At 32.4% G+C, this 27542-nt stretch overlaps 1 long non-coding RNA gene across 1 annotated transcript in view; it reads left to right on the top strand.

Moving 5' to 3' along the window:
* The first annotated feature begins 14414 nt into the window (after positions 1–14414).
* The window catches only part of LOC125612865, a 16182-nt gene continuing 3054 nt past the window's right edge, over positions 14415–27542 (top strand). The window contains exons 1-2 of the long non-coding RNA XR_007343340.1: positions 14415–14425; positions 25415–25423. This is a non-coding gene — a long non-coding RNA (uncharacterized LOC125612865). The remainder of the gene's footprint in view (positions 14426–25414; positions 25424–27542) is intronic.

Here is a 27542-nt window from a genome sequence, read left to right as displayed (position 1 = left end):
GAGTATAACTTCTCATTTGTCTGGTTGTACATGATGTAGAGTTACATAGGTCATATTATCATATATGTACGTAGGGTAATAATGTCTAATTCATTCTACAATCATTATTACCCCACTCCCCTTTGTCTAGTCCAAAATACCTCTATTCTTCCCCAAACCCATATTGTGATTTTTTTTTTTTTTTTGGTGCTGTGGATCAAACCCAGGGCCTTGTGCATGCTAGGTAAGCACTGTATCAACTGAGCTATATCCCAGATCCCCCCTTATTGTGAATTAGCATCCACATATCAGAGAAAGCATTCAGCCAGTCATCCCACTCCAAGGTTTATACCCAAAGGACTTAAAACCTGCATACTACAGTTACACAGCCACATCAATGTTTATTTCCATTTACAATAGTTAAATTCATTTTTTATTTTCAGTCTTTTCAACTTATGATGGGCTTATCAAAACATGATCCCATCTAAAGTCAAGGAGTATCTGTATACATATATCCATATCTAAACACACACATATGTGTGTTTGTGTGTGTTTGTATATAATTATGTGTTTATATAGTATGCATCCAAGTATGTATTTAATTAAATAATCCTTATGAAGTCCACTCAAGCAGTATTTTTTTTTAACACTATAGCCATGGAAAGCTTCTCATAAATCATGCTATTACTCATGATGCATTCAAAATTTTTGTACTTCATATTTCCATGGCCATATATAACTAGGCCATATATTATTGCAGATTGCTATTGTACTAGGGAGATGATAGAGTACTAAAAATGATAATAGAAATTAAAAATTAGGTTCCAAAGTGCTTTTAAGTATATTTTATACATTAAGTATTCTCAATAGGTTCGCAGAATGTAACATACATATGACAATCAGATTGCAACTCTCCACACAATAAATTTCTGTACACATGCATATAAATACAATTGTATTCCACATCAATGCCTTAAATCTAATACTTAAGAACAAGTGTTAAAATATTATAAACTATTTGATGACTGAAATCATTATATAAAATATTCTTAGTATAAAGAAAAATTATGTTTAAAAATGTGGTTTAATATTTTTATTTTATGAAAAGGCACTTACTATAGTGAGTGATATTGCCAACTATATTGCTCACCTGAAAACTTATTATGGGAATAATTCTAGAATGAGAGTTAAAATTACATTTGGAGACTGTGTTTGTTCTTTATTGCTATTTTTTCTTTATGCTTATGAGAATGCGGCTTCATAGACTGTCATATATAAAGTTTCATATTTATGTTCTTTTTCATTGACATGGGCTTTGTCAACCTATTACATGCAAGAAATATTGCATCCTGAAAATCACTTGTTATCATAAAATAGTACATAATAGTTTCTCAACAAATATTCAAAATAATTTTATTTCTCCAAACCTATCTGCATCGTCAGGATTTTTCTGATTATATCATCATACTCATTTTGAAATAAGTACAGGGAAATTTTTGTTATTGTCAGTGTCTTCTGACTATATGAAGAGTTGTGTTAAGCAGAAAGTGATAAAAAGTGGATGTGTTAGAATAAATGTATCTTTTAAAGTAATCTATAGTAAAGAAATTCTGGAAGTAAAAGAAGCTACAATAATTATGTAAGTCTTTCTCAAAATGCTGCATTCTTCTTCTACTTCTACTTCTTTTTTATTGTTAATGGTTTAAGAACTTGACAGTACAAATGAAGTAAAGGTGAATAAACAAGGATAAATATCTTCTAGCAATATAGAATATTGCTATACTCCATAAGATCTTGGTGAGTGGAAACTGCCTGTTTATAAATTTTCACATTAAAAGAAATAACACTGGATTGAGGCTAAAAATGATAACATCAAAACTTTCCCCAAAAAATAGATATTGTAAGGATTTTATAGCTAAAGGTGCAACATAAATCTTGAAGGATCCATTCAGATCCAAAGCAGTTATGGCAAAATAGCATTATTAGTATATGTCTTAAAATAAAATGGGACTGAAGCAAAGCATTTTGAAATGACTTTGGGAAGAAGTAGTATTGTGAATTGAAATAAGCATTCTAACATAGTAGGACTCTGATACTTTGACTATATTCTTTTCAACACACAGAAAAGTCATCATTCTAATGATTTTGTTTTGCATTGTTTACTATACTACACAAGAGAAAAATAACTCTCACTAGTGAAAGTCAAAGGTCACAGGGAAATAAAAGTAAGTAAACTCAAAGGTACCTATACCATTTGTTACATGAGTCTACTACAGAGTAGTTGATGAATAACTATTTAAGAAATGATGAAATTAAGCTTGTTAGATTCTTATAAAAAGATGCATGTTTAACTTATTCTAATTCGCACACTACTGCTCCTGTGGCCCACTTTAGTAAATGATATAAGGCCAATTAAGGAAACAAAAAAAACAACAACAAAGATAAACCACTTTCCATTACAGGATTGTACCTTATTTCTCTTCATCAATTATATCAGTTTCTTCTAAAAATATACTCCAAAGTCTTCAGCTCACTATCTATCTATCCATTACATCACTTTTAAGAGAGCACCACACTTTTTGTCCTAAACCACTTTAAATAGCTTCTGAACTTGATCTTTAACTTGCAGTCTTATCCTCTATACTCTCTACTTTGCAAGCATGATTAACAATTATTAAATAATAAATAAAATAGGTTAATGTAAAGATAAGTGTGGCTTCACAAAAATCCTATGATAAAAAAACCTTCAGGTTTCAGTTTACAGAGTATTAAATGTAGCCTCTTCTGATTCCGAATCCTCCTTTCTTCTTCTTGTCTTTATATCTTTCCATCCTGCAGCCAAACTGACCTTCTTCCACTGCTTAAATATACAGCATTTTTTCCACTTTAGGACCTTTGTACAGGTTTACACAAATTTCTGTTTCTGGATAGAATGCTATCGATGCCTGCCCCCCAAACTTAGTTCTTGTTATTTGGTCTTACTGAAGAAGTCATTTCTTTTTGTTTGTTTGCTGTCATTTTGCTGTGTTGTGTTTCATTTTGTACTGGGATTGAATCCAAGGCCTTTCACCTTGTCCTAAATCACTTTAAATAGTTTTTGAATCTGATCTTTAACTTGTACACTTGTCCTCTATATTCTCTAGGCAAATGATGTTCTACCTAACTACACCTCCAAACTTCATTTTGAGACAGGTTTTCACTAAATTGCTCAGCTTAAACTTGTGACGCTCCTGCCAGCCTCAACCTTCTGAGTAGCTGGGATAATAGACATGTACCTCCATACCCAAGTTCAAGAAGTCATTCATGAAGTCTTCTCTGACCTAGCCCTTTAAGTCAGGTAAAACACACTTTCTATCAGGTGAGTCTTTGTTTCATATAGAAAATATGAATATTTAGATACTTCCATATCTTCTTACTTGTCTACACATTTTCCAACATTTCAGTGTATTTGATCTGTTCAAATAAGATGATATGTCTTCTTTTAAACATGGAAGAATGTCAGAAACCCAGAAAGGAGTTAGAAAATGATTATTTCATGAAAAATCACATCAAAAACCTCCATGATAGCTTTTACAGGATGGAGAGCTAATTATTCAAAATGTTTCTAGTAGGTATATTTCCTTTTGAATGCTAGTGTGAAAGTGACATATTTACTTATTTTTTTATGTTTGATGACAGATTTCAAGTTCCATACCCAACTCTTCCTCTTTATTCCACATGTGGGCAGGCTGATAAGAAAATCTGTCACTACCACTCTTAGCTTTGAAAGCCACTACATGAGAACCTTCACTCTGTTCCTAAGTACCAAAAAGAACAGAAAAACTTGCCTTTTCATCCTCTCAAGTCACATAACTTTATTCTGGACCCTTATGTATTTTCCTATGTTCTCAGAATAGCTCACCATGGGCCATACTTTTCATTCTCTCTTGGTGTTTGTTTAAGAAATTAAAGAATTGATATTTAGCTATTGTGCATTTATTTTGTTAAAATTAATATATTGTAATGAAATGAAAAATTGCTCATTATTAAATCGTGTAAATTAAAGACTTGTTAAGAAATTGCTATGTAACTATTTTTACAAATTCAGATATAGTTACAAAGGTCATGTGAAAATAATATTCAAGGATTTATTATGGGAATAAGAAAGGGTTGTGAAAATATCAATTGAACTTCTACACAATTGCTTTACTAAATTGTATCTAATGATTATAGAGTTCACTGTGATACATTCAAATCAATAATACAATCATAAAATTGGAAAATAGTCACTCATTTTATGGTTACTAGATTTCAGAGTATATGTATAAGGACTAGTGCAAAGATTAGATGTTTTAAAATTTTAGTTATTTATTTTAATTTTTTATAAATGACATAGAGTGCATTTCAGTTTCTATATAGTACACCTATAGAGCACAATTTTTCATGACTCTTGTATACAAAGTAGAGTCACACCGTTTGTGTCTTCATACATGTACTTGGGTAATTATGTCCATCTCATTCTACTTCTTTTTCTACCCTAACCCTTTCTCTTCCCCTTTCTCCCCTTTGCCCTATCTAAAATTCCTCCATTCCTCCCATGCTCCCTCATAACCCCATTATGTATCAGCATCCTCATATCTGAGAAAACAGTCAGAATTTGTGTTTTTGGGATTGGCTTACTACACTTAGCATAATATTCTCCAACCCCATCCATTTATTTGCAAATGCCATGATTTTATTCTCTTTTGATGCTGAGTAACATTGCATTGGGAATGTATATATCACAGTTTCTTTATCCATTCATCTACTGAAGAGCATCTAGGTTGGTTCCACAATTTAGCTATTGTGCATTGTGTTGCTATAAACATTGATGTGGCTATGTTACTATAGTATGCTGTTTTTAAGCCCTTTGGGTATAAACCTAGAACTGGGATAGCTTGGTTAAATGGTGGTTCCATTCCGAGTTTTCTCCATACTGCTTTCTATATTGGCTGCACCAATATGCAGTCCCACCAACAATGGATGAGTTTGCCTTTTCCCTACATCCACACCAAGACTAATTGTTTGTATTCTTAATAGCTGCCATTCTGACTGGAGTGAGATGAAATCTTAGAGTAGTTTTGATTTGTATTTCTTTAAATGCTAGAGATGTTGAACATTTTTTTCATATATTTGCTGGTTTATTATCTAGCATCTTCTGAGAAGTGTCTGTTCAGTACCTTGGCCCATTTATTGATTGGGTTATTTGTATTTTTGATGTTAAGATTGTTGAGTTTTTTATATATCCTAGAGATTAGTGCTCTATCTGATGTGCATGTGGTAAAACTTTGCTCCCATTCTGTAGACTCTCTATTCACCTCACTGATTGTTTCTTTTGCTAAGAAAAAGCTTTTTAGTTTGAATCCATCCCATTTATTGATTCTTGATTTTATTTCTTGTGCTATAGGAATCTTATTGAGGAATTCAGGGCCTAATCTGACATGATAGAGATTAGGTTCTACTTTTTCTTCTATTAGGCACAGGGTCTCTGGTTTAATTGATAGGTCCTTGATCCACTTTGGGTTGAGCTTTGTGTATGGGGAGAGATAGGGGCTTAATTTCATTTTGTTGCATAAGGATTTGCAGTTTTCACAGCACTATTTGTTGAAGAGGTTATCCATTCTCCAATATGTGTTTTTGGTGCCTTTGTCTAATATGGGATGACTGTAGTTTTGTGGGTTTGTCTCTATGTCCTATATTCTGTACAATTGGTAAACAAGTGTACTTTGGTGCCAACACCATGCTGTTTTTGTTACTATTGCTCTGTAGTATAGTTTAAGTTCTGGTCAAGTGATGCTACCTGCTTCACTATTCTTGCTAAGGATTGCTTTGGCTATTCTTGGTCTCTTATTTATCGAGATTAATTTAATGACTGCTTTTTCTATTTCTGTGAATAATGTCATTGGGATTTTGAGTGGAATTGCATTAAATCTATATATTTCTTTTGGTAGTATTGACAATATTAATTCTGCCTATCCAAGAATAGGGAGATCTTTCATTTTTCTAAGATATTCTTTAATTTTTTTCTTTAGCACAATGTAGTTTTCATTTATAGAGGTTTTTCACCTTTTTCATTAAGTTGATTCTCAAGTTTTTTTTTCTTGAGACTATTATAAATCTGGTAGTTTTCCTAGTTTCTCTTTCAGAGGATTTGTCACTGATGTACATGAATGTCTTTGATATGTGTCTTGATTTTATATCCAGCTACTTTGCTGAATTCATTTATTAGTTCTAGAAGTTTTTTGTCAAATTTTTTGGAACTTTTAGGTATAAAATAATATGGTCAGAAAATATTGATAGTTTGAGTTCTTTTTGTATCTATATCCATTTAATTTCTTTTGTCTGTCCAATTGCTCTGGCTGTAATTTCAGGAACTATGTTGAATATAAGTAGTGAAAGAGAGCATCCCTGACTTGTTCGAGTGTTTAGAAGGAATGCGTTCAATTTTTCTCCATTTAGAATGATGTGGGCCTGGGGCTTAACATAGATAGCTTTTAAAACATTGAGATATTTTCCTGTTATCCCTAATTTTTCTAGTGTTTTAAACATAAAGTGGTGCTGTATTTTCTCAAATGCTTTTTATACATCTATATAGATGATCATATGATTCTACCATTAAGTCTATTGATGTGATAAATTACATTTGTTGATTTCTTTTTGTGAACCAACTTTGCATCTCTTGGATGAATCCAACTTGATCATGGTGCACTATCTTTGTGATATGTTTTTGTATTTGATTTGCTGAATTTTATTGAGAATTTTTGTATCTATATTCATTATAGACATTGGTCTGAATTTTTCTTTCATTGATGTGCCTTTGGTTTCAAACTCATGGTGATATTGACCTCATAGAATGAGTTTGGAAATGTTCCCTCCTTTTCTATTTCATAAAATAATTTGAGGAATATTGGTATTAGTTTTTCTTTGAAAGTCTTGTAGAACTCAACTGTGTATACATCTGGCCTTGGGCTTTTCGTACTTGGTAGACTTCTGATGGTATCTTCTATTTCATTGCTTGAAATCAATCTGTTTAATTTGTGTATATCATCCTGATTGAGTTTAGGAAAAGCATATGACTCTAGAAGTTTGTCAGTGCATTTGATATTTTCTATTGTATTATAGTAAAAATTTTTAAAATAATTTCTAATTATCTTCTGTATTTCTGTAGTGGCCATTGAGATATTTTCTTTTTCATCATGGATGTTTAGAATTTGAGCTTCCTCTTGCCTTCTCTTCATTAACATGCTTACAGGTTTATCAATTTTATTTATTTTTTCAAAGAACCAACTTTTTGTTTTGTCAATTTTTCAATCATTTCTTTCATTTCAATTTCATTTATTTCAGTTCTGATTTTAATTATTTCCTGTCTTCTGCTTTTGATGTAGATTTGTTCTTCTTTTTATAGGGCTTTGAGATGTAATGTTAGGTCATTTATTTGTTGACTTTTTCTTCTTTTAAGTAATGAACTTCATGCAATGAACTTTCCTCTTAATACTGCCTTCATAATGTACCAGAGATTTTGATATGTTGTATCAGTGTTCTCATTTACCTCTAAGATTTTTTAATCTCTTTTTTGATGTCTTTTGCAACCCATTGTTCACTCATAGCATATTATTTAGTCTCCAGGTGTTGAGAGTAGCTTTTTTCAAAATTTTAACATTGATTTTTAATTTCATTCCATTATGATTTGATAAAATGTAGAGTACTATCTCTATTTTTTTTTTTTGTATTTACTCTGAGTTTTTTTTTTGTGGCATAATATATGCTCTATTTAGAGAAGAATCCATGTGCTGCTAAGAAGAAAGTGTATTCACACTTTGATGGATGAAATATTCGGTATATGTCAGTTAACTCTAAGTTATTTATTGTATTATTGAGCACTATAGTTTCTTTGTTTACCTCTTTTTTGAAAGATTTATTCAGTGGTGAAAGAGATTTGTTAAAGTGACCCATAATTATTTTGTTGTGTCCTATTTGACTTTTGAACTTGAAAAGAGTTTTTTTGAGGAATGTAGATGCTCCATTGTTTGTGGCATATATATTTATAATTGTTATGTCTTGTTGATGTATGCTTCCCTTCAGCAGTATTAAATGTCTTTCTTTATCCCTTTTGATTGTCTTTGGCGGTAGTCTACTTTATTTGATATGAGGATAGAAATCCCTCTTGTTTCTACAGTCCCATGTTAGTGGTATGTTTCCTCCCAACCTTTCACCTTAATTCTGTGGATGACTTTTTCTATGAGATGAGTCACTTGAAGGCAGCATGTTGTTGGATCTTTCTTCTTTTAATCCAATCTGCCTGTCTGTATCTTTTGATTGATGAGTTTGAGCCATTAATATTCAGGGTTACTGTTGAGACATGTTATGTATTCCTGCCCATATTTGTTTATTTTTTTTTTGTATTTAACTTGACTTGGTTTCTTCTTTGATTAGTATTTCCTTTAGTGTAATATCTCTTTTTACTGATTTTCATTTTCATTTTTTTAAAGAGAGAGAGGAGAGAGAGAGAGAGAGAGAGAGAGAGAGAGGGAGAATTTTTTAATATTTATTTTTCAGTTTTCGGTGGACACAACATCTTTATTTTATGTGGTGCTAAGGATCGAACCCAGTGCCCTATGCATGCCAGGCAAGCGTGTTACCTCTTGAGCCACATCCCCAGCCCTTCATTTTCATTTTTTATTTCCTCCTCATGGATATTTCACTGAGAATGTTCTCTATTACAGAGTTTCTAGTAAATACTTTTAAATTGTGTTTATCATGAAAGGTTTTTATTTTATCATCAAATCTAAAGTTTATTTTTGCTGGATACAAGATTCTTGGTTGGAATGAATTTTCTTTTAGAGCTTGATATATATTGTTCCAGAATCTTCTAGCTTTCAGCATCGGGGTTGAACAATCTGCATATAAACTAATTAGTTTCCCCCTATATATATCATAATTTCTTTCTCTTGTAGCTTTTAAAATTCTCTCCTTATTTTGTATTCTAGGCATTTTCATTATAATGTTTCTTGGTGTGGATCTGTTTTGATTTTGTACACTTGGCCTCCTATAAGCCTCTTGTATTTGGTTTTCCAATTCATTCTTTATGTTTGGAAACTTTCTGATATTATTTCATTGAATGGATTGTTTATCCTTTGGTTTGGAACTCTATGCCTTCCTCTGTCCCAATAACTCTTAAATTTGGTCTTTTCATGGGGCCAGGAATTGGTGTTGAGCAGTGTGTTTTAAGTGCAGCTCTATAGTGTGCAGTATTGTGGCAGGATGGTGTCTCTGGACCCAGTACAGTGTCCCGGGTACATTCCACCATGTGTAGGGGACTGCAGAAGTAGTTGCAGTGTCCCAAGATGAAGGCTACCAGAGGAACCTCGCATGTTGGTAGATGGGGGTCCATACAGGAGTGGCAGCTGGAATTCTGCACCTGGGCATTGGCCCGGTGTCCTGTGTGGGAGTGGTGACTGGGATTTCTGCATAGGTGACCAGCCAGCAGCCCTGCATGGGTGCTAATGCCAGTGGTCCTACTTGGGCACCCAGAGGACATTCATGGATTAGTGGCCAGGAGTCCTGTGCTGATGCTGAGGACTGGAAACCTACATGGCATGGCAGTTGCGATTCCTATGGGAAGGAGCTGACAGGGTCCTCTAATCACTCACAGAGAAACAGTATTCCCACTACTTGGATCCCAGGTCCCAGAGCAACACAGAATGCGGCCTTCCTCTAGCATGCCATCTTGGATCCCACAAAGGCTAGATTTTTAAAACACTATATTAAAACCAAATTGAGTTGATCAGCATTTATTACTACACTAAACAAAATATCAGCATCTATTTAAGTACATATGTATTGTTGCTAAATCCTAGTTTTTATTTATGTAGGATTAAATTAGATTTTTAGAGGTAAAACAAGTGTATTAAAAACATTTTCATCTGCATTATTAAAATATGTTATGGAAAGAATGACTCTTTTAATGTGGAAAATGCTTGGCTTCTACTATATTGATAACACTTATTTCTTTCTAAAAGGAACCAGCGGAATTTGGAAACCTGGCTTATTCCAAATCGAAGTGGAAATATAAAATATGAACTTGATGGATATGAGTTTTCAGAATTAATGATTTTCCCAAAAAAGGACAAAGGAATTTCTGCTGGTGAAAGGATTATATGAACAACAAAGAGATTAATTCCTAAAATTGATATAAAATATTGAATATTTTAGTCTGAATATATGTGCATTTTGTGTATGTGTGTGTTTGGGTGCAGCATGAAGTCCTGATTTTATACACTTAGGGAGAACTAAATAATATACATGCAATATTCAGAAAATATTTCCACTTTATTGTTCTCATGCTTAACCACTTTTATGTTTCTCACTTTTCATAGATAAAAATTTATGTTCAGCAATTAACTGAGCAAAATTTTTTACACAAATATTTTCAGAACATCCTACTTGTTTTTATTCTGCTTATGTTATGGCTCCTGAATCATGGACTGGATATCTTTCCTTAAAAACCAACCTGAAATCTTCTTTAAATATCATATCCTAAGACTCACCTTCTATAATTTAATACTTAGGAAAAAAAACTCAGGAATCAACATTCTCTGCCAACTTTGCTGGAGATTGTTTATAATATACTATTCGACACTTAAAAAGTTGTCACTATGCAATGATCAAGAAAAAAAAAAGCAATTTGTCTTAAAATGAAAAGAGAAATAGAAGAAGCTTCACAATTTCAGGAAATTCTTCATGCCAGCTGGTTAGTTGAACAAAAAATTGATTACTGTCTTTTTCTAACCTAGAATCTACATCTTTTATTTTAACTGGTAGATCCATAGAATTTTATAAATTCACTTTTTAAATGGAATATATTCTCTGTAAATTAATTTAGAAAGGATTGTATTACAGGAAAATGAACATATGGAAAGTTTATGTATTATATACAAGATATAATGATTCATTGATTCATAACAATCAGAACAGTAGATTAAATACTACATAGTTAAACTAAGTTCACAAATCCATTATTTATGAATAACAAAAATATACTATACTAAATGTACAATTTCTTTGTTCTATAAAATATTGTTGAATTATACCAGAATGATAATTTTGTATCTTTCATATTTTGAGTTATTTAATGCAGAAGAGATGATTTATATGGAACAAAAAATCTTGGAAAAACCATCATCAAGGGAAAAGTCTAAAATCATTGGTAGATTCAGATTCTGACAAATATATATTTTTTCTGGAGTATTTGGCTTCATTCTCTTCTTTAAAAATTGAAATATGTCTGTGTGCACATCTATCTCTTGAGAGAAGTGCATTCCTATATTGCATGCTATTCAATGATGCTGGACTAATTTTTAAATGGAATCCACTAAAGAAAAGAGACAGGAAGGCAGACAGGTTTGAAAATATCTGCACATACATCACTCAGCTAGCCATTGAAATAAAAAATCCTCATCTTGGCAGATGAACAGCCTGGAGGTTGTTCAGTTTGTCATAGTGGATAAAGGCTTTCCTAGCATACTATATTAATTTTTGTACAGCAATGGCAAAAGATGGATTTAATATTTTACATGAGCTTAGAGTATTATCCGATTTTCAAGATTTAAAGAATTCTCTGGAGTATACACACAGGATTGTTTTTGCTCTTTCCCCTGATCACATTTTACATGGCATATTTATTGAAAATATAATATCTATCAAAGATTCTAGTAAACATGGGAAAAGAAGAGCACATAGAAAAAGAAACCAAGCATCAGATGGCAAACAAGGTGATACATTAGTTCCTTGTGACATATCTAGTGCAAATATTACTGAGAGACCCAGTTACAAATCTTCATAGTGCATCCCCCAAACTTTCTCTATTCCATAAAGGGAATTGATCTCCAGGGGCATCTACTGAAAGCATGTACAAAAGAAATGAGGTTAGTTTTATTAATTTACTTTCTTCACAACCGAATAGCCATAGCTTTATTCTTTCATTCCCCTTGGCACTACTTTGTTCCCTTCTTTAATAACAGTAAATGTGAAAAATCAGGATTTGTTTTATTCAGCTTCATTTCACTGGGAGTGCTGTAGGGAGATGAGGTTTGAAACTGTTTGCCATAATGTATAGGATATCTGGATTCACTTTACTGATGATGTGGTATCACTGCAAATGGCTCACTATGGGAAGTAGGACTTTATTAGAGCATTAAGTTTTGAACTCCTGACTCCCTTTGAGTGGCACTGGCAAGTGCTTAGGAGGAATTGCTGAGATCTATAAATGGTGCATCATTTTTTATGTTCCATTGTCAGCAAACAGAACTTGTTGGCAAATATAATTTTAACAATGAACAGTAGAAAATTTGAGAGTTTCCTTTAAAACAAAAATATACATTTCTTTCTACAGAAAAGATAATTTGCATGATAACTAGTGTATTGTTTCAGATAGGAGATGTTCCCCAAAAGCTCACGTGAGAGACAATGGAAGAAAGCTTTGAAGTGAAATGATTGGGTCATGAGAGGTTTTTCCTCATCAATGCATTAATCCCCTAATAAGGATTAACTGGGTGGTAAGTGTAGGCAGGTAGGGTATGACTACAGAGGTTAGTCATTGAGCAGCATTCCCTTGGGGGTGTTTATTCTGTTTTTGGTGAACAGAGCTCTTTCTCTAATTCCTGGTGCCATGTTCCCAGCTGTTTTTCTCTGTACCATACTTTGCCATGATGTTCTTCTTTACCTTTCACCCAGAGTAATGGAGGTGGCCATCTATGAACTGACACCTCAGAAACCATGAGCAGAATATAAACTTTTCCTCCTCTAAAATTGTTCTTGTCAGGCTTTTGGTCACAGCACTGAAGAAGTACTAAACAACAACAATACCTTAAATGGAATTTCTCAAACTAGAGCATTACTCCTTCAAGGGTACTTAGAATAAAATGATTAATTGTCTAGATATTTTCTTATGTGTCATGTTGCAATATGGGAAACTAGCAATTGGTACAATAGAATATTTAAGGTATATAGTATATGCAATATATGTCTATGTAAATATATAAACAAATAGTACAAAAAAGCATAAAAATAATGTTGGGACACTTCATATTAGTGAGAGTACAATCATATTTAAACTGACACTTGAAGTTTAAAACAAGTCAACCTTGAAGAATAAAGGAAGATTTTTTTATGTAAAATTGGCAATATATCCTGAATTTAGAAACATGTCTATTACAACAATCATTTAAGAAATACTAATAGGAGTGTAAAGTAATATCACACATCTGGGATTTTTTTCATCCCTGCTTTGCTAGGTCTTAAAAATATAATAAATAAATGCTTGAACTCAAGATGTCTCTTATAGTTAAATATAGAATAGATAGAAATAAACAAAGCAATGATTAGTGAATTTTTTAAAAAGAAACTTCTAAATTCCCTACTTTTCATTTTGCTCAGCAATCACTCAATCATTTATATTAGCTTTTAAAACATCTACAGTCAGTATAAATCAAGTTCATTTTAAAATTTATTTGGTAAAACAATCATTTTTAAAATCTGTGGAAATTGTTATAAGATTTGTAAAAGAACATTAAAATTTATTTATTTATTTATTTTTTTAGAACATTAAAATTTAGTTTATCATCCTCTTGAAATAGGACAGCTAAAATTTAATCATTTTAGAGTAACGAAACAGTTCATTCTGGTAGTGAAGCAATATTATCAATTGTGAGTCAACACTACCAGAATAAACCCCAAACTCTTCTTACCTTTGTAAACCTCAAATCGATTAAAAAGATTTTTAAAAATATAGTGTTCATTGTGTCAAGTTTTTCTTGATATTCTAAGTGTTAAGATGGGTCTAAAAGCAGGGTATCATTTTACAGTGTTTTGTGCTTTCAATGAATCACCTTGTTTGAGGAATCATATCACACCACCAGCAGTGATTGTGAAACCTGATAAGTATTGGACACTTGACAGTCACCACACTGTGACTTGATGGTAATTAATGTTCATTACCACCTAATGAAAGTGGGCTGTTTGTAAAAAAAAATCTGTATTTGTATATCAATGTGACTTCATTTGCACTTAATGCCAGTAAAATTTATTTTTATCTTGTAAGAAGCATGTTTTATGAAGTAGTAAATTGCATTCTTAGTTATCATTGAAAAGTAATTCCTATGCAACTTTAAACTATAGTGAGCTTTCTTTTATAAAATATAACAAAGGTACTTTCATATTGAAGATTGTCATTCTAGAATACAGAATATATAATGTAAAATTAGAAAATTTCTAAGTGGAATAAAAATAAGACACACTTAAAGGCAGAACAATAGAAATGGAAAACTGGCAATTGAAAATTTTCCAAAGTGTTGAGAGAAAAATTATGAACAATATTGAAAAAGAGAAAGAGACATAGAAGGATATCAGCAATTTTAATATTTATGCCATTGTTTTCTACAAGGAAACAATGAAATGATCATTATTTTAGAAAATAATTATATTAAGGTAAAAAGTATGATTAGATTTTGTAACATTTGCATTACGAGACTGTGAGGTAACCTTTGTATAATGCATCTAAATTGTTTGATAGTGTCATTTTTCATGGTTTATATTTATTTGAAAATTATGTATATTCTCTTTATTGGGTAGTCATATATACTTTTGGCCAAGGGTCTATTTCGGCTAACTTAAAAGTATCTGTCTTCTACCATTTTATTTATAATTTAATTCAGTGGGAAATATTTGTGTGAAGATATTTTTTTTTTCTTTTTGTAAGAAATAGATAAATACAAGGCATGATAGAAATCAACCAAGTCCAAGGTACTCATAAACTCTGAATCCAATCACATTTGTAGGCAGACTCATAGAGCAGAAAAGACAAAATTTGAACTCAGAGTCTTTCTAGACATTTAGTCTACACATCAAAACACTGCATTCTAAGAGTAATAATACATGAGAAATAGATCAGCTTTCACAGAATGAAACTCATATTTAAATATTATCAATTTCCTACCAAATGTGATCTAGGATTATAAGTACCATTTATCAGTGAAAGCAAATCTAATTTTTTCATGGAGTGAAATAACGTTATTTAATAATAAATCATTTAATTTTTTCTAATGTAGTGTCAAAAATCACCATGGAAAATAGAAAACATAACTTGAATGAAAACAAACAAACAACAAATTTAAAAAGTGAAGAACACAGGCAGGACTTCAGTTAACATAGTTGTGTCATAAGAGCTTTGTAATGTTTCTGATTAATAAATTCAAAGAATTAAAGACAACGAAGATAATTTCAGCAGAAAAAGGAAACTATAAACCAAATCAAATGCAAATTTTACTATGTAAAAGTACAATAACATCAATTAATTACTAAATATCTGGGTAAAAATTAGATCAGAAATATACACAAATGGAACATTTAAATATAAATTTAGACTAGAATAAAGTATTTATACTGAAGACAAAGGAATTGTAAGTAAAAAAAAAATTAACATATGTTTGATTTAGTGAAAAATTCTAGTGAACATGTAATTGAAGTCCTAGGAAAAGAACAAAGTGATAAAGTGAAAATAAACCTATGTAAAAAAAACAATAATAGTATTTACTAATTAATATTACTGTTACTAATATTTATTATTAATATTAACAATATTATTATTAAGCTAAGAATATTCCACAACTCATAATAAATTCAAAGACACAAACTTGAAAACAATTACAATCTCCATTGTGAACAAATTCAGAATATATTACAACTAAGTACAACTAAGTTGTCATTACACAGTATATATCCCAGCATGATTTTATTTATCAGGTTGGACACAGATTTCCATTCTGTTGGTAACCATTCTTTCCAATAGTTCATAATTATCTCTTTTCCAGTTTATTGTTCTTAGACTAAGGAGAGCTCATTCACTCAAGAGATTGAACTCTTCTCACAGTAGAAATCTTCATGCAATGAATACCTAACATAATCTGTAGAGAAAGAAAAGACTGCATGGCTTCCTGGAACATAGAGCTCCATTGCAACTGTTGTCATATTGTTTGACTAGGTTTTCCTCCAATGCCCTTTCATGCTTCACTCACTCCCCTTTACTTCAGAACATTCCAATAGTCAATGACTTCCACCAACATTCTTTCTCAAGTTTTGATTTAGAATGCAGCTGAAGGCATATATCATGTTATGTATTTGCAAAGTAAATAAAAGAAAATATAAAAGGAAACTCAGGAAAACAAGACACATGTACTTCACAGGAACATCACAAATGGCAGCTGACTCATCAATAGAAAAATGAAATCTTATATCACAAATATCTTCCAAGTTTTGAAGAAAAATAATTGACTCACATTTCCATATATCACAAAAGTTTCCTTCAAATGTGAAGATCAATGACATAAATATTGAGAACAAAGAGTATTCTCAGTGATAAAGTTGTCAATAGCATTATAAACATAGAGATTACTGCAAATGGAAAAGTAGTTATTTTTAAAACCCTAGAAGCAGCATGTGAAGGAGATTTACTACATTTATGTTTAATTATTTCTTTATATGTTCACAAATAATTTATAAAGAGAAAATTTTGATTAGGTTATATGTACTGTTTAATCTTGCATCAAACATAATCCATGGTTTGGCAACTGGTTTTTATTATAAAATGGGATATGTTTATGGTCTTCCCAATTAATGGTGATATTTGGGTCAAGTATTCTCTTATTGGGATCTGAATTACATGGGTGAATTATTTTTGCATATTATTCTCCTTAGTAGGCCATATACTGTTGGTTTAAAATTTTAGGTGAGGAAAGAATTACTTCTTAAAAGAAACAACCATGAATGTATGCTAAATTCAAGTATTTTGATTCATTTAATCATGACAGTTATAAAAAAGATTATCAATTAAAATATATTTATGCATTTGAGAAATGAATAGTTCCCCATGACATCAGCTAGGTTCTAGTGGTTGTACAGCCACTTCAACAAGAAGATAGTCAATGACAAGCCATAACAATAAAATACATCTCTTCCAATTATGATTGTAGTACACAGATTTATTTTCAGTCAAATATAAAATGACAACATTTCTCTATGGGAGAATTATTCTAAGTATACTATTATTAGATGTTTACAGAAAAGAATGAAGTTCTAAAAGACAACAGCTGAGTGATTTAGGGAAGAATAGAGAATGATAGAATGTTTAACTATGTGGTCAATCTTTGTATATTTATAGTGAAAGAAAATAAACTTGTGTTTATTCAGACATCTGAGAAGCCAATACCAAGATAGGATTAAATATTTAAGTAATTATTTTAGGCTTATTGGGAAAAACAATGATGCTATTGAAAGATACCACAGGAATATACTATATAATTGCTTTAAATATAGGCCAAGACGTTTTTGTTTTCTTTTCTCTCTCTTTTTTTTTTTTTTTTTTTTTTTTTTTTTTATTCAGAGACAACCTTCTTTGAGGATGGTTCAAAACTGTACCCAACATGTTAGTCCCGGACAAAACCAAACCTAAGGCTATAAGAGACTCCATATTACTGCAGGCCTTAGGGGACTATAACCCAGGGACAGATCAAAGTGTAAATAACATTGGAAATTAAAGGCAATAATCAAGAGCCTATCAGCCTACTAACAATAATTGTTGTAGGAATGGGCTAGGGATGTAGATCAGTGATAGAGCCTTTGCCTAGCATACATGACCCTTGGGTTTTGATCCTCAGCAAGCCCCCCAAATAACCACAGAAAACAAAACAAAAATAACTTGTAGGAATTTTGAACAGAACCTGTAAGAAAGATATTCTAATGACCAGAGAAAATCCTGGGGCTTTTAACTTAAGAAGAGGAAAAGAAAAGCATAATATAAATGAAATTTTAATTATGGGTATATACTTTTGAATTACAGACCATCAAGTGCAATTATGTTCTGTGGCATTATTATGGACCTCATTCTAGTATTTCAGCATATAAAGGGCTAAGGAAAATATTAAAGATCTTCTCTCTCCATGTGCCTGTCATGACCTTTGTGCATCTTTGATGGAACATCTAAAAAATGCAAACTTCTCCCTGAGTTTGTTCACTCATGGGAATTCAGAAACATTCACTGATCTCAAGGTAAAGGCTCTCTCCCTTTGGGGATCTGTTAAGTCCCTGGGAGGATGAAATGTCCTTAAGGGGATCAATAAGTCATGCAGGTTGTTGAACAGAGTTTTCTTTGTTCTAACTTGTGTTTAAAGAGGCCCATTGGGAATAAGACTTTCTAGTCTCACCAGTGGAGAGGATGCTCTACTGGGGACTTCCCAGTCAGGATCCAGAGAAGTTGCCTGGGGACTCACCAGCTACATGACCCCATGTATTGATGCCCCAACCCATTTCCAATCTGTCAATGTATTTCTTCTTTTTCTCTCTCACATTTCACTTTTGTTTTTTTGTTTTCATATTATTGCTAGTATAAATGTTATCATGTGTAAGAGAGTGTCTTTATTGCCTTTCAGATCTGATCTGCCAAATTCAGCAGCTTTAAATTCACATAATGCTTTAAGGTTACAACATATTTCCAGATCTGCTCTGTTGAAACTTTGCAACAATCGCTTCTGCCTAATTTGTATCTTTGGTTACATTTTTCTTCGCCACCTCTAAATTGATTTTAAAGAACTTAGGAGTTATGACTACAGCAAGTATCTCCCTTTTACTGAATAAATGACTAAAACATGGATGTTCAAATAAAGTATAATGATGAATGTGAGTTCCTATTTTAAACACATGAGCAGATTATCCACATTTTATAAGAATAGACTCCTGTAAAAATAGAAGAAAAATACTAACCAGAATCAAAAGACACATGATGAGAAGACCATAAACTTTAACCCAACTTGTTCCAGAATATTCACATTCATGTTTATTTTTAACATGTCAATTATATCTTACTTTCAATATTGGTTTGTATAAATTAATGCTTTTACAAATTATATTTTAATTAAGAAACAAGAAAATGAAGAAATTAAATATACTGTTTGTCTAAGATGGAATTTTTAAAAAGTCTTTAAATGTATTTATATTTTATGCAAGTGACATGGAATTTCATGTTGGTTGGTAAATTTGGTGTTAGGATAATATTGATTTATGTATTCACTATTAAATGTAATTAATCTTGAAAGTATGCCCACTTTTTCTGTAAAACATAAAAATATTTTTAATAGACATGTTTGACAATATCAGATAAAAATATTAACATTGAAACTTAAAAAAATAATGTAACAAACTGCTTTCATCTCTATTTTGATTGGATCATTGATATAAATAATTTTTATATTATTATATGTAGTTTTTAATAATTCTGCATTGTGTGTTGAATGATAAAATATTTATTTTATTTATCCTAAATAAAGTCCACTTTCTGTAATATTCTATAATAAATATTTGTCACAAAGAAATAAATAGTTTTTAAATGAGTTCATTTTTAATTACTTTACACTGGAACAGGAGGGATAATATGAGAAAAGAAAATAGAGTCATTTTTAAGATATTCTGCACATCTCTAGAGGGCAGAGGTCTTTTATTTTATCTCATTTGATCATCTCAAATACTGATTACTCTATAATTTATAGTTAAATAGCTATTACTCATATGTCCTAATAGTAATGCAGCTAAGTGAATATATTCATGATAAATGAGATTTTTAAAAATGTAAAAAGATAGCAACACTTCTTATTAAAAAAACAGCAACTCAGAATCATTATATATTCAGAATGAAAAAAAAATGATTGGGAAACTATTGAAACTACAAGCTTTTAAAAAATGTTCTCTCATTTTAACTTTTATTGTAAGTCTATGCTATGAAACTTAAAGAAAAAGAGAGCTATCAGTTTAATAGCAGAGTGGATTAAAATACAACTTGTTTATGAAACTGAATTGAAGCACATGCAGAACAAAGCAGATTGCTTGGGAACTATTGAAGTATAAATATGTTTTTTTTTTTTTTTCAGACCTAACAAATCTAAGCTGATATTAAGAAACAGTTTTCAGATAGTTGCTCTGCCATTTAAAGCAAATCACCTTGAATATTGCAAGAGTGTTTAGGGAATATTTATAAAAGATTGTTGTCCACTAACAACAAACAGTTTTAAATTTTCATGCTAAAATTTAGCCTTAAAATTGATATTAAAAATAAGCATATTTTTCAATAAAATAGAACCCAGTTGTTATAGCTGCTATATTTTTATTCAATTTTATGGCTTCAAAGAACATTTAATATATGTTTAAAATTAAATAATGTTCGTCTGTATTCTAACTGACTGGCATATCCAAGGATATATTAAGGTTCAAATTTGTAAATACTTTGTTCACATATGTAAACAAAGTTTAATATCTTTTATTTTAACTAATGTATTAATTCTGAGAAACTCCATTGTCTATATTATTTCAATAAAATATTATACTATAGTATATGAACTTGATATTTATTCTTTTAATTTAACTCTTTGTAGTGTTGGCTTCTCATTCAAGTTGTCTCTTTGGATAACTCAGTCTGGTTTCAATGTACTCTGTACCTTAAGTCTTTTCAAAATAGTTTTTGAGTATAGAGGGTATATAAAGGAATAGAGACTCATGACCTCATAAGTGTAAAGAGAATTCAGGAATTCAATATGACCTCTGTATTCTTGTATTTATAAAGATTCTGGTCTGAAATTTATATCAATTCCTGCAGAGAAAGTGTTTCCACTTGAAGATGCTTATAGATTCTACACTGCCCCCCTGCATAGCCCTCTTGGTGCATTTCAACAAATCAGAGGGTTCTCAGCATTCACATAAGGCTTTCTAATTAATAATGATTTCTCAATTGGCCCCTACCAAGGAAGTGTTTTAACCTCATAAGATGTTCAACGTCATCATGTCCACAAATTTCCTATGGGTTGCTATATCCTTAATTTGTGTCAATGGACAAGTGATATCTGACCTAATAATATTTTATTATTCAGAATTTTAATAATATTCACATTCTTACTTTGATATTTCTGCTATGTTCTCTCCCCATGAGTCATTATAAAGGCAAATGCATATGACCTCCCAACCTGATCTTCATTCTTGGGAAAAAGAGGGGAAATTTCTAGATTTTCCTACCTAACATAGGGGGTAATTAAAACATATATATATATATATATTCCCTTTTCAAGACAACAATGAGCTTCACATACATATCTAAATATTTTAAAGAATATCTTCTTTTCCTCATTTTTAATCCATGGAGTTTTGCCTGGCTTTATAAGCAATCTACTGTATTGTATGTAATCCACTGGGATTACAAGTGTGTGCCACCATACCTGGCAGCTTGCAGCTTGTATTTGTGATAACTGTTATTGTGACTGGATTGAGATAAAATCTTACAGTAGTTTTGATTTTCACTTCTCTAATTACTAAATATGTTGAACATTTTTCATATATTTGTTGATCGATTGTATATCTTCCTCTGAAAAGTGTCTGTTCAGTTCCTTTGCCCATGTATCTGATTGGGTTATTTGATTATATCAATAGATGCAGAGAAAGCATTTGAAAAAATACAGCACCCTTTAACGTTCAAAATACTAGAAAAACTAGGAATAGTAGGAACATACCTCAACATTGTAAAATGATGTTGAAGAAAAATTGGAAACATTCCTTCAAAAAACTGGAATAAGACAAGGATGCCCTCTTTCACCACTTCTCTTCAACATAATCCTTGAAATTCTAGTAAAAACAATTAGACAAAAGAAATTAAAGGGATACAAATAGGAAAATAAGCACTGAAGCTATCACTACTCGATATGATTCTGTACCTAGAGGATCCAAAAATTTCACCAGAAAAACTTCTAGAAATAATAAATGAATTCAGCAAAGCAGAAGGACATAAAATCAATACACATAGAGCAAATGTATTTCTATATATCAGTGGTGAATCCTCTCAAAGAGAAATTAGTAATAACTACCCCACTCACAATAGCCTAAAACAAACAAAAACAAAAATCTAAAAACTAAAAACATACTTGGGAATCAAACTAATGAAAAAGGTGAAAGACTTCTACAATGAAAACTACAGAACAGTAAAGAAAGAAATTAAAGAAGACCTTAGAAGATGGAAAGATTTCCCATGTTCTTGGATAGGAAGAATTTAATATTGTCAAAATGGCCATACTACCAAAAATACTATACAGATTTAGTGCAATTACAATTAAAATCCCAACATCATTCCTCTTAAAAACAGAAAAAGCAATCCGAGAATTCATCTGGAAAAATAAGGCACCCAAAATAGTTGAAGTAATCCTTAGCGAAAAAAGTGAAGCAGGTGGCATCACTATACCTGACATGAAACTATACTACAGAGCAATAATGACAAAAATAGCATGGTATTGTCGCCAAACTAGATATGTAGACTAGTTATACAGAATAAAAGACACAGAGACAAACCCACATAAATACAGTTATCTCATACTAGACAATGGCTTCAAAAACATACGTTGGAGAAAAGATAGCCTCTTTAAAAAATGGTGCTGGAAAAACTGGAAATCCATATGGATCAAATGAAATTAAACCTCTATCTCTCAGCCTGCACAAAACTCACCTCAAAGTGGCAAGGACCTAGGAAATGGACCGGTGCCTAATAGAAGAAAAAGTAGGCCCCAAACTTCATCATATTGGATTAGGAACCAACTTCCTTAACAAGACTCCTAAAACACAAAAAATAAAATTAACAATCAATAAACGGGATTGATTCAAACTAAAAAGCTTCTTCTCAGCAAAAGAAACAGTTAATGAGGTGAAGAGAGGGCCTACAGAATGGGAGCAAATTTTTACCATGCACATGTCAGATAGAAAATATTTCTCTTTGATATGACCCTGTTTTTAATCCATTTTCTATTTACTTTCTTGTGCTCTAGATTTGTTTAAATTATCAAAGTTTTATATAAAAAACAACTATAGACTTTGCAATGTTTCATATTTGGGTTGTTTTTTTCTCCATACTTTTTTTTTTTTGAGATTCAGCAATAGTTTTTATGTATCAGTAGCTGATCCAAGCTGGGCAAGGTGATGCATGCCTATAATCCCAGCAACTCAGGATGCTGAGGCAGAAGGATTGCAAGTTCAAAGCCAGTCTCAGTAATTTATTGAGGCCCTAAGCAACTTAGAGAACTTTAGAGATAGCTAGACCCTAACTCAAAATAAAAAATAAAATGGACTGTGATGTGATTCAGAAATTAAGCACCCTTTGGTTTAATAACTGATTAACCACCCCTTCCCCAGGCCAAAATAAAGTTGATCTCTCTTTATTGTAGGCTATTATTCCTTTGCTTGGGTATGTTGTCCTGTGATTGATTGATATGGTTGAATGTTTAACGTGCATTAAAAGAAACTGTTTTATCAAGTTGCTGTGTCATTCTACATTCCTACCAGCAATATATGATACTTTAATATGATCCTCATTCTCACCAACATTTGGTACAATATGTATATTTCATTTTATTCTTCTATTATATTGTAGTAACATTTTCATTTACGTTTCTCTAACAAATATTTAGGTTGAGTATATATTCATGCTCTTATTTTAAATTTGCACATCTGTGGCAAAATTTCTGTTTGAAACATTTTATTCATATTTCAGAGCTTTTTCATATTTTTATATAGGTTTTCCAGCAGTGAAATTCCCCCATCTTGTGGGACATATTATCCCAAAAGTGGTGTGGGTTTGGAAGGTGGTGCTATCAGCAAATGAAACAGGACATAGATACATTGACCACTAAAAAAAAAAATCAAGGCCAAAACATCAATATTATTGCTATGAAGAAACATGTTCAGGGGCTAAGGTTGTTGTTCAGTGGTAGAATGCTACCTAGCATGCATAAGGCACAGGGTTTGATCCTCAGCACCACATAAAAACAAAATAATGTGTCCACCTAAAACTAAAGATACATAAATAAATAAATATTAAAAAAATAAACATGTTCAGATGTAAGTCACTTACCAGATATATGTATGCAAAATTTTTTGCTGGTCTGTGTTTTCCCTTTTAATTGTCTTAATAATGAATTTAGAAGAGATTTTCAGTTATTATTCTGTTTAGTTTATCATGTTTTTTATGCATCATGATTCTGTTGTTATATCTAAGAATTATTTGCATGGCTCAAGATAACAAAAATTCTCTTCTAAATTTTCTACTAGAAATTTATAGTTCTAAATCATACATATATTTACATGTCAATTATTTTTTTGTGGGGAAGAGTATGTAGTACTAAAGTTTTCTTTTTTCTTTCTTTTTGCTATCCATGGGTTGAGAGGCTATACTTTCTTAAGTGAATTACTTTTGAAGTTCTGCCAAAAGTTGTTAATTCTAATACATGCATGTTTACTTCTGGATTTTCTTTTCTTTTTTCATTCATATATTATCTGGTTTTATGTACTTTCATACTGATTGACGACTACAGATTTATAATCAATATTGAATTCAAATAGTGTCTGTCCTACATATCATTTATTTTCATACTTAATTTTGCCTATTCGAGTTCCTTCATATACATTTTAGGATCATCACTTTATTTCTTGTCAAATTGTTAATTGTAACAAAGAAAGAATTTCTGAGAGTTTTTGATGTTTGACTTCTAACATTGTTTAGGCCTCTCCCCTCCCACATCAGAACAAGCCCATGAGCAAGTCCAATACCTTCTCCTGTGGCATTGTGGGAGACCTAAGGTATATAAGTCCCTGTCTCTGTGCAGGAACTCTTACTCCAGCCCCACTACCTAGTCATAATGGAAACACCCAGCCAGTCTCTTTGGCTTTTTCAGACCTTGAGGGAACTGTCCTATTTTCCCTCAAAACCCTCCATTTTATAAATAGTAAACATTTTTATATCATCTTTGTGTGTGTCCTCATCAGACTTGGCATCCAATACAAATGTTGGGTAGGGATCTCTCCTACTCTTTAAGGGGAGCATAATTGTTGAGAGCCACAGCCGAAGGGGCCCCAGCAAACTTCCAGCTGCCAGCAAACTTCCAGCTGCGGGCTGATGATTGGCTCACAGCAGCCCCAGCAACATCTAGCTGATTGGCTCCTCGGCCCCAGCAACATCTAGCTGATTGGCTCCTCTGCGGTGATGCTCATTGGGCTGTTTCCCTGCCCTTTCAGACCACGGAGCTGCTCATTGGGGGACTTTTTTGGCTCCGCCCACGTGACCCAGCCAATCGGCCTCAAGAGCAGGAGGATTGTGGGAGGTGGGGAGAAGCTTGTGTGGGAGAGAGAGGCTTGTGGAAAGCCGGTGGTGGCAGTTGAGGCTCTGAGGATTTTTTGTGAGAGGCTGTTTTGTTTGGCGTGTGTGGTTCTAAAAATAAAGATAGTTTCTTTTGACAAGTGGCTTCTGATTGTGCCCAGCCAGACTGCGGCACATAATAATTGGCATCAAGAGTAGAACATCTAGGTAGTGGGCACCATTTCCAGGAATCCCCTTCTTTTGTTTTGGCATGGGATAGGTTCTGCTGCTGGAAGTCAGCACCCACTTTGAGCCACCGCCTGCTGGCTAACTTGTGCGTAGAGCTACGCTGTCTTATGTGGTACTGTTGTGTGCTCCTCAGAATCTGATACAGATATAGTTGAAACTTTTAATATTTCACATTTAGCAACAGGCACATATGATTGAGTGCTCTACTTAAAGGACCTCAGGTCATAATTCTTGGTTTAGATATACTTATATATCTTACAATAAGGTTGTGACTTAAACTAGGCTACCAGAAAAGTCCAAACTTTTGTAATGGATTGGTGTGTTTTCAATTAAAATGATAGTCTGTGACATGAGTCCCTCAGTAGGTTGCTCATGAAGGACAGTTATTAGGTAGAGGAGTACAGGCATAGACTCTTGGATGGGCAGAGGGAGGGACTGGAAAATATAGGGTAGAGTAGCCAAAGACTGAAACAGATGCTCTCAATTTCACCCAATAAGGAATTATAAATTTACTGAAAGAATATATGATCCCATTGTATCTCCCTTATCCGCTTATTAGCTAAAAAACATTTTTTGATTTAGTGGTTGCTAATGGTTGGTTAATAACATACATATATAGTTTATCACAGCACACTGTATTTATAAGCAACATTGTATTCGTTCACAGAGTATATAGAATTTTACAATAATATACTTTTATTTCTCCCCCCCTTTCCTACAATGTAATCTACATAACTGTGCTCTTTCCTGATATATGTGTTTAAAACACCTTGTTTCATAGCTGATATACTTTAAATTTAAAGTCAATTGATTTTTTTTTCAAAGCATATAAAAAATGTAACCTATTTATTTTTGCTAACTACTTTCTCATTAGTTTTTTTTTATTATTTTTATTTTTATTGTTGGTTGTTCAAAGCATTACATAGTTCTTGACATATTTCACACTTTGATTCAAGTAAATTATGAACTCCCATTTTTACCCCATATACAGATTGCAGAATCACATCGGTTACACATCCACTGATTTAAATATTGCCATAGTAGTGTCTGATGTATTCTGCTGCCTTTCCTATCCTCTGCTATCCCCCCTCCCCTCCTCTCCCCTCCCATCTTCTCTCTCTACCCCATCTACTGTAATTTATTTTTCCCCCTTGTTTTTTTTTTCCTTTCCCCTCACTTCCTCTTGTATGTAATTTTGTATAACCATGAGGGTCTCCTTTCAATTCCATGCAATTTCCCTTCTCACTCCCTTTCCCTCCCACCTCTCATCTCTGTTTAATGTTAATCTTCTTCTCATGCTCTTCCTCCCTACTCTGTTTTTAGTTACTCTCCTTATATCAAAGAAGACATTTGGCATTTGTTTTTAGGGATTGGCTAGCTTCACTTAGCATAATCTGCTCTAATGCCATCCATTTCCCTGCAAATTCCATGATTTTGTCATTTTTTAACGCAGAGTAATACTCCATTGTGTATAAATGCCACATTTTTTTTTATCCATTCGTCTATTGAAGGGCATCTAGGTTGGTTCCACAGTCTTGCTATTGTGAATTGTGCTGCTAAGAACATCGATGTAGCAGTGTACCTGTAGTATGCTCTTTTTAGGTCTTTAGGGAATAGACCGAGAAGGGGAATAGCTGGGTCAAATGGTGGTTCCATTCCCAGCTTTCCAAGAAATCTCCATACTGCTTTCCAAATTGGCCGCACCAATTTGCAGTCTTACCAGCAATGTACAAGTGTACCCTTTTCCCCACATCCTCACCAGCACTTGTTGTTGTTTGACTTCATAATGGCTGCCAATCTTACTGGAGTGAGATGGTATCTTAGGGTGGTTTTGATTTGCATTTCTCTGACTGCTAGAGATGGTAAGCATTTTTTCATGTACTTGTTGATTGATTGTCTGTCCTCCTCTGAGAAGTGTCTGTTCAGATCCTTGGCCCATTTGTGGATTGTGTTATTTGTTTTCTTATTGTTTAATTTTTTGAGTTCTTTGTATACTCTGGATATTAGGGCTCTATCTGAAGTGTGAGGAGTAAAGATTTGTTCCCAGGATGTAGGCTCCCTATTTACCTCTCTTATTGTTTCTTTTGCTGAGAAAAAA

This window comes from Marmota marmota, unplaced genomic scaffold, assembly GCF_001458135.2.
Source record: "Marmota marmota marmota unplaced genomic scaffold, marMar, whole genome shotgun sequence".
Taxonomy (NCBI): domain Eukaryota; kingdom Metazoa; phylum Chordata; class Mammalia; order Rodentia; family Sciuridae; genus Marmota; species Marmota marmota.
This window is presented reverse-complemented; position numbering and strand designations above follow the sequence as displayed.